Source organism: Macaca mulatta, chromosome 10 (assembly GCF_049350105.2).
Source record: "Macaca mulatta isolate MMU2019108-1 chromosome 10, T2T-MMU8v2.0, whole genome shotgun sequence".
NCBI classification, from domain to species: domain Eukaryota; kingdom Metazoa; phylum Chordata; class Mammalia; order Primates; family Cercopithecidae; genus Macaca; species Macaca mulatta.
Genome location: NC_133415.1, coordinates 96,592,611 through 96,605,135, shown reverse-complemented (window position 1 = coordinate 96,605,135; position 12,525 = coordinate 96,592,611).

Here is a 12,525-nt window from a genome sequence, read left to right as displayed (position 1 = left end):
ATGAGTATTAAATATCCTGCATTCTGGTTTTGATTTTTGTTTTTGTTTTTGAGACCGAGTCTCACTGTGTCACCCAGGCTGGAGTGCAGTGGTGCGATCTCGAATCACTGCAACCTCTGTCTCCTGGATTCAAGTGATTCTCCTGCCTCAGCCTCCTGAGTATCTGGGATTACAGGCACCTGCTACCATGCCCAGCTAATTTTTGTGTTTTTAGTAGAGACGCAGTTTCACCATGTTGGCCAGGCTGGTCTCAAACTCCTGAACTCAAGTGATCCTCCCGCCTCGGCCTCCCACTGTGCTGGGATTACAGGTGTGAGCCATCACTCCCGGCCCTGAGTTTTTGTTTTTTAAGAGACCAGCCCTTGCTCTGTCATCCAGAATGGAGAGCAGTGGCACAGTCACAGCTCACTGCAACTTCAAATTCCTGGGCTCAAGCAATCTTCCCACCTGAGCCTCCCGAGTAGCTGGGATTACAGGTGTGTGCTACCATGCCCAGCTGACTATCCCACTTTCTAAAGGGAAGTTATCTTTCTCCCCTGGGAAGTGCAACCCTAGCATATTTTCACACCCTCAGAAGTGAGAACATATTTCTCTCAGAAATATGCACTGCCCCAATATGCTTTTCCACTTTCCTGCCCCTCATCCCACCATGATCCCAGGCTAAAGGAAAAATGTGAAGAACAAAAAATATCTGAACCTCAAACTATGGCAAAAACCTATCTCAGACACACTGAGAAATGAGTCCAAGTTCACACTGTAGAACAGGAAAAATAATATTTGAACAGAAATGCTCATGTACAAGTAGGAAACTGATGGAAACTATGCACACACACTCCCACCAAAACCCCAAGAAAAAAAGCACCCAAAAGACAAAGAATCCAGCCTAGAAGAAGATATAACCCCAAAACTGGAAGAAAACTTCACATAGGTGCTCTCTGCTGTAAAATGATAGAACAAGAACAGGAATTTGGTAAAACAAAATTTCAAAGATGAGTTGATTAAACAATAGAATGACACACAAAAGAGAGACCTAAGGAAACAAATTGAAATCAAATAACATTACAGAACTCCCAAATTAATTATAAATGTCAAAATCAGAACAGACCCTGCTGAAAATGGAATTATGAATACAGAGATAATAGATGTTAAGAAAAAAAAGATATGAAAGCAATCAGAGCCAGGTGTGGTGGCTCACACCTATAATCCCAGCACTTTGGGAGGCCGAGGAGGGTGGATCACTTGAGGTCAGGAGTTCCAGACCAGCCTGGCCAACATGGTGAAAGCCCGTCTCTACTAAAAATACAAATATTCGCTGAGCATGGTAGTGCACACCTGTAGTCCCAGCTACTTGGGAGGTTGAGGCAGGAGAATTGCTTGAACCCGGGAGGCAGAGGTTGCAGTAAGCCGAGATTGTGCCACTGCACTTCAGCCTGGCAACAGAGCGAGACTCTGTCTCCAAAAAAAAAAAAAGATGTCATCAAAATTTGGAAGATTAAAAAGTGAATGAATGAGTGGTAACTGACTCAGCAAATCAGAGAAAGTTAAGTCCTATGTGTGCCTGCAGGGTGAAGAGCCTGAGAACAGAAAATCTATTTGAGACACAAAACTCTGCATTGACCAGAATCCCTCTGAAGGCTGGGGTGCAAGAAAGGCTGAAAACAGAGGTGGCTAAGAATCTGTTTGATGAGCATTTAGAACCCAGACCCCCTTTTATGAGCCTGCACAGTCGGGTAATGGTGCTCCCCACCCCCAGCAGGTGGGAATTTTACTCCCTGGAGAGGCTGAAGCCAGAGACTTGAAAAGAAACACCACACACAGCTAATAATAGGTATGAGATACTGTGATGGAAACATTAGAATTAAGATTTGCATTGCTTCCCCTTCACCTTCTGCCATGATTATAAGTTTCTACGGCCTCCCCTGCCATGCGGAACTGTGAGTCTATTAAACCTCTTTTGTTTATAAATTACCCAGTCTCAGGTGGTATCTTTTTTTTTTTTTTGAGACAGAGTCTCCCTCTGTCACTCAGGCTGGAGTGCAGTGGTGCGATCTCGGCTCACTGCAACCTCCGCCCCCACAGATTCAAGTAATTCTGCCTCAGCCTCCTGTGTAACTGGGATTACAGGCATGTGCCACCACACCCAGCTAATTTTTGTATTTTTAGTAGAGACAGGGTTTCACTATGTTGATCAGGCTGGTCTCAAACTCCTGATCTTGTGATCTGCCCGCCTTGGCTTCCCAAAGTGCTGTGATTACAGGCGTGAGCCACCGCACCCAGCCTTCAGGTAGTATCTTTATAGCAGTGTGAGAACAGACTGATACAGATTATCTTCTAATTATGTGATTTTCTGGAAAAGGCAAAGCTACAGGTACAGAAGGCAGATCAGTGATTGCCAGGGTCCAAGTGAGGAAGGAGGAGCCCATCAGGGCAGACTGTTGGGGATGATGGAGCAACTCTATATCTTGATGGACACATGGCTATGCTTATTCAGAACTCAGAGCACTAAGTGTGCACATCTGTGAAGGCTGCATGAGAAAAGGACAAGAATGGTGATATGGTTTGGCTATGTCCCTACCCAAATCTCATCTTGAATTGTAGCTCCCACAATTCCCACATGTTGTGGGAGGGACCTGGTAGGAGGTAATTGAATCATGGGAGCGGGTCTTTCCTGTGCTAGTCTCGTGATAGTGAATAACTCTCATGAGATCTGACGGTTTTATAAAGGGGAGTTTCCCTGCACAAGTTATCTTCTCTTGTCTGCTGCCATGTGAGACGTGCCTTTCACCTTCTGCCATGATTGTGAGGCCTCCCCAGCCACGTGGAACTGTGAGTCCATTAAATTTTTTTTTTTTATTTTTGTAAATTGCCCAGTCTCAGGTATGTCTTTATCAGCAGCATGAAAATGGACTAATACAAATGGAAAACTTGGTTACAGACTTTTCATAGAATATGCCTGTCTTCTGATTTAATGATGAACAAATTCACATTACTCTCTCAAAAATCCTACCATTGGATTAATGTATTTTATCTGAGAAGAATAGCATTGTTAATTATACTTATAATAAAATACAAAGATTTGAAAAAACTGTGTAACTCCAATCGTAATGTTTTTCCTAATCTCTTGTTAAATTTAGAGGGATCTTGATCAGGAATGGTGGCTCACACCTGTAATCCCAGCACTTTGGGAGGCCAAGGCGGGTGGATTACTGGAGGTCAGGAGCTCAAGACCAGCCTCGCCAACATGGTGAAACCCCGTCTCTACTAAAAATACAAAATTAGCTGGGCATGGTGGTATGCACCTGTAATCCCAGCTACTTGGTAGGCTGAGGCAGGAGAATTGCTTGAACCTGGGAGGCAGAGGTTGTAGTGAGCCGAGATTGCACCATGGCACTCCAGCCTGGGCAAAAACAGTGAAGCTCTGTCTCAAAAAAAAAAATAGAGGGATCTTTTAGGAACCAATTTCATTGGTGATAGTGTAATATTTGTTTAAGATTCAGATTCCTTTGGTTTTACTTGTTTCCTTGTCTTCTGTTTATGTTAAGTAAAATTACCTCTAATAGCTTTTACTTTCAAAAGCATCCTATTTCATAAAAGTGGGCCTATTTGTCTCTCCATCTAGAGATTCCACATAGAAACATAGCTTCAATGATGGTTTTGCAGGGAGGAAACTTGGGAGGTTCTTTGTTTTATCTATTATATGTTTTCTAAATTTTTTGCCTTTCAAGACATCTGAGTTTTTTTTTTTTTTTTTTTGAGACAGGGTCTGGCTCTGTTGCCCAGGCTGGAGTGCAGTGGTGCAATCTCGTCTCACTGCAACCTCCGCCACCCGGGTTCAAGCAATTCTCCCATCTCAGCCTCCTGAGTACCTGGTATTACGGGTGCACCTCACTATGCCTGGCTAATTTTTGTATTTTTAGTACAGACGAGGTTTCACCGTACTGGTCAGGCTGGTCTAGAACGCCCGACCTCAGGTGATCCACCTGCCTCAGCCTCCCAAAGTGCTGGGGTCACAGGCATGAGCTACCGTGCCCGGCCTCGGTTTACTCCTTTATTGATTCTTCATTCAATTCAACCCATGTCACTGACGTGGTCAGGCACTAGGCTTGACTCTAAGGATGTAGCAGGAAGAGGAGCACAGACGCGGCTTTTGTGGAGCTTATATTCTAGTGGGGAAAGAATCAACAAGTATATGTCAGGTGGAGATACAATAAAAATTAAGAGGGAAAGGAACAAAGAGTGAAGGAAGTTGATATTTTATTGTAGGAAGCTGATATTTTAGACAGAGTGGTCAAGAAGAGCCTCTCTGGGATGGAGCAGAAACCGGAAGGAGGGGAGAGAGGGAACCTCATGGATATTTGAGGCAAGAGCTTTCGTGGTAGAGGGAAAAGCAAGTGCAAAGGCCATGCAGCAGAAACGTGCCTGGAGGAAAAGCGCGGAGGCCAGAGAAGCTGGAACGAGGGGACCAAAGCAGAGCGGCAGGACGTGAGCCCAGAAAGGACCAGGGCAGACCCAGTAAGGTCATGGAGGCCCCAGTAAGAACTTTGGCTTTGACTCCTGGTGGAAGGGAAACCACCTGAGGGCCTTGAGCAGAGACTCCGCCATGTGACTCAAGCTTTAACAGATCCCGCAGCACAGAGAATCACCTACAAGGTGAGCAAGTTTGGAGGAGGAAAGGAGAGAGGAGGCTTCTGTTTCTGCAATAACCACCTCGTTGGCTAGTGGCTTGAATGCAAGTGGCAAAGTGGAAGTGGTGAGAGGTGCTCCGATGTGGGATATCATTTGGAAAAGCAGAGGCCAAGCAGGTGGCGCACACCTGTAGTCCCAGCTACGTGAGAGGACGATATTGTTTGGATCTGTGTCCCTGCCTAAATAGCATGTCGAATTGGAGATGGGGCCTGGTGGGAGGTGACTGGATCATGAGGGTGGTCCTTCACGAATGGTTTAGCAACATCCCCTTGGTGCTGTTCTTGTTGAGTGAGTGAGTGAGTTATTGCAAGATCTGGCTGTTTAAAAGTGTATAGCAGGCCGGGCGTGGTGGTGGCTCACACTCGTAATCCCAGCACTTTGGGAGGCCAAGGCGGGCGAGTCACGAGGTCAGGAGATCAAGACCATTCTGGCTAACACGGTGAAACCCCCTCTCTACTAAAAAATACAAATAATTAGCCAGGTGTGGTGGTGGGCGCCTGTAGTCCCAGCTACTCGGGAGGCTGAGGCAGGAGAATGGCGTGAACCCAGGAGGCAGAGTTTGCAGTGAGCTGAGATCGCGCCACTGCACTCCAGTCTGGGCGACAGAGCAAGATTCCGTCTCCAAAAAAAAAAAAAGTGTGTAGCAGTGCCCCATTTCCTGCTCACTCCTACTCTGGCCATGCAATGCACGTGCTTCTCCTTCACCTTCCACCATTATGAGAAGCTTCCTGAGGCCTCCTCAGAAGCCGAGCAGATGCCAGCATCTGTCCAGCCTGCAGAACCACGGGGCAACCAAACCTCTTTCTTTATAAATTTCCCAGTCTCAGGTGTTTCTTTATAGCAGTGCCAGGACAGACAAATACAGAGGCTCTCTGGAGCCCAGGAGTGAGCCACGATCACACCACTGTACTCCAGCCTGGGCAACAGAGTGAGACCCTGTCTCTAAAAAATTGTAATAATAATAATAATTTCAAAAATCATATTCATATGTCTGGGGGATCTTCAGATCCATCCCTAGAGGGTGTCAAGGGTTGAGCAAGAATGTTTACTTGTGTCAAGCCATTTATATTTATTTTAGTGTGACTTTAAATTATGCATTATATTCTTAAATACATTACTGACAGTAATTAATGGTGGCTTATGTTCAATTTCAGTTCTGCTCTCATTTTCATAAGAATAACCACTCAGGTGACCAGGCGCAGTGGTTCATGCCTGTAATTCCATCACTTTGGGAGGCCGAGGTAGGTGGATCACTTGAGGCCAGGAGTTCAAGACCAGCCTGGCCAACATGGCAAAACCCCATCTCTACCAAAATGCAAAAATTAGCCAGCACAGTGGTGCATGCCTGTAGTTCCAGCTACTCAGGAGGCTGAGGTGGGGGGATCACCTGAGCCCAGGAGGCAGAGCCATCACACCACTGCACTCCAGCTTGGGCAACCAAGCTAGACGCTGTCTCAAGAAAAAAAAAAATAATAATAATAATAATAATCACCAGTCAGGGCACTATAATCTCACATGGGTAACTGACCTGTAGCCAATCTCACTGTTTGGAGTGAAATTCAGGTCCAGACACAAGCGCTCACATACTTGATGTCAGACATCCAAGGCAGGCGGTAGACATGGGATGCTCAGGAGGATATGCCCCATATGGCATATGATCGAGTCTGGCTTAGGTCTAAGGCCAATGTTCAGGACAAAAACTACGCCTTTCTCATTTTACCATTGAAAATGCCTTAGACAACCAATAAAGTGGACTGTGTAGGACCGCAGCCCCACACAGCGACATGCTTGCATCACTCGGCTCCACCACAGGAAGTCTCACACCATTGAGTCTGACCACAGGAAAGGGCAAATGGAAAGTCGTGCAGCCATATGGGCAATGGAACTTCCCTGCCTCCAGTCCCCGGCCAGGAAGTGGGGGCTGGGTGGAGAAATCTGGAAGCTGTCTGCTTACCTACGAGGTCTCCACTCTGTTTTGCTATGAAGCCTCTAAGGCTTGATGTGGGGAAAAGAAAGAGAGATCAGACTGTTACTGTGTCTACATAGAAAGAAGTAGACATAAGAGACTCCATTTTGTTCTGTATTTGAGATGCTGTTAATCTGTGACCCTACCCCCAACCTTGTCCTTGCAAGAGACATGTGCTGTGGTGACTCAAGGTTTAAAGGATTTGGGGCTGTGCAGGGTGTGCTTTGTTAAACAAGTGCCTGAAGGCAGTACGCTTGTGAAAAGTCATCACCATTCTCTTAATCTCAAGTACCCAGGGACACTGCCAAAGGTTGCAGGGACCTCCGCCTAGGAAAGCTAGGTATTGTCCAAGGTTTCTCCCCGTGTGATAGTCTGAAATATGGCCTCGTGGGAAGGGAAAGACCTAATCGTCCCCCAGCCTGACACCCGTGAAGGGTCTGTGCTGAGGAGGATTAATATAAGAGGAAAGAAGGCCTCTTGGCAGTTGAGATAGAGAAAAGCATCTGTCTCCTGCCCGTCCCTGGGCAATGGAACATCTCAGTGTAAAACCTGATTGTAGGTTCTATTTACTAAGATGGGAGAAAACTGCCTTAGGGCTGAAGGTGGGACGTGCTAGCGGAAATGCTGCTCTTTATGCACTAAAAAGGTTTATGGAGATGTTCACATATGCATATCAAGGCACAGCACTTTTCCTTAAACTTATGTCACAGAGATCTTTACTCATATGTCTTTCTGCTGACCTTCTCCCTACGATGATCCTATTATCCTGCCACTTCCCTTTTTCTAAGATGGTAAAGATAATGATCAATAAATACTGAGGGAACTCAGAGACCGGTGCCAGCGTGGGTCCTCTGTAAGCTGAGCGCCGGTCCCCTGGGTCCACTTTTTCTTTCTCTATACTTTGTCTCTGTGTCTCATTTCTTTTCTCAAGTCTCTCGTTCCACCTAACGAGACACGCCCACAGGTGTGGAGGGGCAGGCCACCCCTTCACTTGATACCTGTTAATGGTATTGTTGTCAGAAATAAAACCCCTTCACTTGATACCTGTTAATGGTGTTGGGGTCAGTTTCCAAAATCAATGACAGTTTGAATCAAATAGGCTTGAAAACGTATGCCACCTCTGACCCTTGCTCCCTGTGTGGCCTTGGGAAAATTACTTAGCCCCTCTGCCCCTCAGAGCTGGGAATAATGTGAGAAGGAACACAGTGCCTGTGCTGCACTTGGCCCTTAGAAAGCCCCAATCCACATTCAGCACTGATACCAGCTTCACGAATGTTCCCTTGAAAGTTCCAGAGACAGGAAGTGCTTCCTGAAGGGGTCCAGGTGGCTTCAGGCCCCCTTGGGTCTGTGAGTATTGGACCACATGCATCCCCAGATTAGAACTCAGGGACTCGGAATCCCCACATCAGGTCACAGTGGATTTATGCATCTCCAGACAGGACCAAGGGACTCATGCATCCCCAGATTAAACCACTGACCCACAGGGCAAGGAACAAGGGTGGTTTGTTCTCAATGGAGTCTGGAGAAGGGGACTTAGAGTCGGTAGACTTCAATGGTGAGGGCAGCAAATGGGGAGTGAAATAAACCAACACCCTTGGGGAACTCTAAAATGCTCAAAAGGAAACTAAAACCCAAGGAGCAGAAGGTAACATCTAAAGTCACACCACCAGCAAAGGCCACGGAACAACAGAAATGGAGAAGTTCTTGGAGAGCATCTGGTCTAGCCTTCATTTTCCAGATGAGGAAACTGAGGCCCAAAGAAAGGAGGAAGCTAACCAAAGCCACATGGTTCGCTTGTGGCAAAGCCATCCCTCAGACTCAGATCCCAGATTTGAGGTCTGGCGTCCCCTCAATTCCCCAACACCAGCTCCCACGTTGCACACCCTTCACCATCTAGCAGAGATCTCCCCAGGGCTGCCATGAGCTCCATGACACTCCAAGGAGCTGATGCAAAACATTTTGTTTTGCACCATGGCTGTGGTGACAGCTGAGTTAAACCGAATGCCACAGTCACAGTCATTATGCTCAGAAACTGAGCAAGAGTTCCATCTATTGGGGTTTCAGAATGAATCAGATTTCCAAACTCTCCTCTCTCCACCTCGGCGCATGTCTGTATATGGTAACCTTTCAAAAGTGAGTCTAATAATTAGTCATCTTGGCCTAGTTCGAGACAACAGTATGTTCTCCAATTTCTCTCTGTTTTCAACAAGAGAGCCATGCCAACGGTAATGTTCACCGTGGTTAAACATGCTTCTCAGCTGGTCCCTGCAGGCGGCCAAGACAGCTCTGGTCCCTGCAGTTGCCCAGTCTTCCCCACAGCTCTCTAACCAGGCTGTACCCTCTGCCCAGATCCACCCCCACCCTCAATATTGACACCAACTGTGTACCGGGCACTACATTAGATGCTTTGGACTCATCATTACATTTTATCCTCTTTGCAAGATAGATGGTTCTCTTGCTGTTCCATTTGAAGATGGGAAATTTGAGAACCTGAGGGTACTGGTCCTTGTCTACTGCCCATACCCGAGGTCCAGCCAGTCCCTCTCTTCCTCCCTGCTCCAACCACACTGTTCTGCCAAGGCGGTGAGCTCATTTCCACCACAGGGCCTTTGCACGTGAGATTCCTCTGTCTGAAACACTCTTCCCTCTGACTCTGCCTGGTTCACATCTTCTCACCCTCAGATCTCAATTCAAGCGTAATTTCCTAAGGGAAGAATCCTTCACATCCTCAGGTTCCTAGAGCTCTTTTCATTCACAGAGCACCCTGTGAATCCCTCCTCCTTCAAGGCAGCTCCTATAAATTGTTATTTTAAATTTTTTGTAAAGATGGGGTCTTGCTATATTGCCCAGGCTGGTCTTGAACTCCTGGCCTCAAGCAGTAAGGGATTATTTGCTGCTATCTGGCTCCTCCACACAAGCACGAATTCTAGGAGGGCAGGGATGGTGTCTGTTGCCCACCACCAGATCTCCACACACAGAAAGGACACATAGTAAGGGTTTAGTTCATCATATATTTATGGATGATGGATGGATGGGTGGTCAGATGGAGAGTGGGTAGATGCAAAATGCTTAACGTAGAATTTGTCACCCATTCAAGTAAGAGGTGGGCCCAAATGCAAGCCCAGGCCTCCGACCGGCAATCCCTCTCGGTGTGTGTGATAATCCTCCGCACACACACACACATCACCCCCAAACTCTGACCCTGGCAGACGGTGCCCACCTCCCTGGAGCGGTGTTCTCAAAACTCCCCTGACCAGCACCCCACTGTCCAAACCCCACAGCTCCCGCCACACACCTGGAGCTTCGGGGATGCTGGTTCCGTGGGTCCAGGAAGGCCCCAAACTCTACACTGTTGACAAGCGCCCAGGTAATTTAGAAGGGAGTGTGTCCCAGAGCTCGTTTGAGAATCTCTGGACTAAGGTGAGTCCAGGCAAACCACAATCCCCAGGGAGAGGCACCCAGCACCACCCCAGGCCGCCCACGCGGGAAGTGGCCGGGCGCCGCAAGCTGGGGCCGTGCTGCCCTCTGGTGGTGCATAGCGGCACTGCAGCCTCTGGGCACCCCAAGGGCCGTGGTGTCCTGGTGGCCCGCGTCAGTCTGGGTCAGCGCACCTGGGTTCCAGTCCCTGACCTTCCAGAGACCTCCCCAAGACTTTTTTTTTTTCTTCATAAGTGGAACATAATCAAGGTTTCCCAAATTTCAGTTCTTTGGGTACCACCTTCATCATCTTGCCCATCTCATGTATACATACTATTCTGTACTTGATTTTTCTCTAAATTGCTGGGTGTGGTGGTGGCTGGTGCCTGTAGTCCCAGCTACTCAGAAGGCTGAGGCAGGAGGATGGATCGCTTGAGCCCTGGAGTTTGAGGCTGCAGAGAGCTATGATCACCCACTGCACTTCAACTTGGGCAACAGAGCAAGACCCTGTCTCAAAAAAGAAATTATTAAACATGTATGTATTATAATTCATGTTAAGAGAGAAACGAATACCCATAGTAAACAGGGGTGGATTTTACTTGCCATAAATGGTGGGCTAGGGGAGAGGAGGGGACTTGGTGGGGAGGGGATGAAAATAAAACCAGGATTACCAAGATTTTCGTAAATAAAAAGACTGCCATTTTACAAACAAAAACAAACAAGGGTTTTCCTAAGTGATGAAACTATAAAGAACAGCAAAGAAATTAGCGTTATAAAAATCAGGATATCCAGGCACGGTGGCTCAGCATTTTGGGAGGCTGAGGCGGGCGGATCACTTGAAATCAGAAGATCGAGACCAGCCTGACCAACACGGTGAAACCCCGTCTCTACTAAAAATACAAAAATTAGCCCAGCATAGTGGTGCATGCCTGTAGTCCCAGCTACTCAGGAGGCTGAAGCAGAAGAATCGCTTGAACCCAGGAGGCAGAGGTTGTAGTGAGCTGAGATTGTGCCACTGCACTCCAGCCTGGGTGACAGAGCGAGACTCCATCTCAAAAAACAAACAAACAAAAAGAATCAGGATAGTGCTTTCCTCTGGGGATCAGGAGGCTATCATGGGAAGAAATGGTGGGGGCCCCAGGGAACCCAGTTCTCCTTCTTTGCGTAGGACATTTTTACAGTCCTGTGTTAACCTGCACATACGAACTTTATGCATTTTTTTCCTGCATTTTATATGTCACAATAAAACATGTTATAAAAACAAAAAGTAACCAGTGAAATACAAGTAATTTACAAAGGCACACCTGAAAATAGGAGAGATGAGGCTAGGCACCGTGGCTCACGCCTATAACCCCAACACTTTGGGAGGTCAAGGCAAGAGGATTGGTTGAGCCCAGAAATCTGAGACCAGCCTGGGCAACATAGCAAGACCTTGTCTCTACAAAATAACATTTAAAACTTAGTCAGGCATGGTGGCGTGCACCTGTAGTCCCAGCTACTCAAGAGGGTTGACTGAGGCAGGAGGATTGCTTAAGCTCAGGAGTTTGAGGCTGTAGTTAGCTATGATTGCACCACTGCACTCCTGCCTGGGCAACATAGTAAGACTCTGTCTCTTAAAATAAAAGAGGGGGTGACGGCCGGGCGCGGTGGCTCAAGCCTGTAATCCCAGCACTTTGGGAGGCCGAGACGGGCGGATCATGAGGTCAGGAGATCGAGACCATCCTGGCTAACACAGTGAAACCCCGTCTCTACTAAAATACAAAAAAAAACTAGCCGGGCGAGGTGGCGGGCGCCTGTAGTCCCAGCTACTCGGGAGGCTGAGGCAGGAGAATGGCGTGAACCCGGGAGGCGGAGCTTGCAGTGAGCTGAGATCCGGCCACTGCACTCCAGCCTGGGCGACAGAGCGAGACTCCGTCTCAAAAAAAAAAAATTAAAAAAAAAAAAAAAAAAGAGGGGGTGACACTGAGCAGCAGGTCAGGGGTGACACAGCTGCTTAGGGGACAGTTTCAGGGGTTAAATACCCCAGAAACAGAGTGACCATCCAGGGCGTCCTGTGTGAGAGGCAGCTCCAGGCAGCAGCCCTCCCCCTATCCCCCCCCTCCTTTCTTCTTCCCTTCCCTCCCCTGAGCCCCCAGTATGGAAGCTCAAAGCTCAGAGTGGATTTATGGAGGCCAGGGTGGTGTGGTGAAAACAGCAGGAACCCACTCTCAGGACTATTAGCACCCCAATCACCAGGCGGATGGGGGAAATTGAGCTCCTTTCAGTTCAGTTATGAGCCCCAGGGACATTCATGGCTATTTACTGCTAGCATCTGTTCTGATTTGTTGATGCCTGTGCCATTCAGTTGTCAAATATGTTTATGATCAGCCCTGCTAAGATGCATTAAAACACATGTGTATTAGTCCATTCTCACACTGCTAAAAAGAACTACCTGGAAATGGGTGATTTATAAAGAA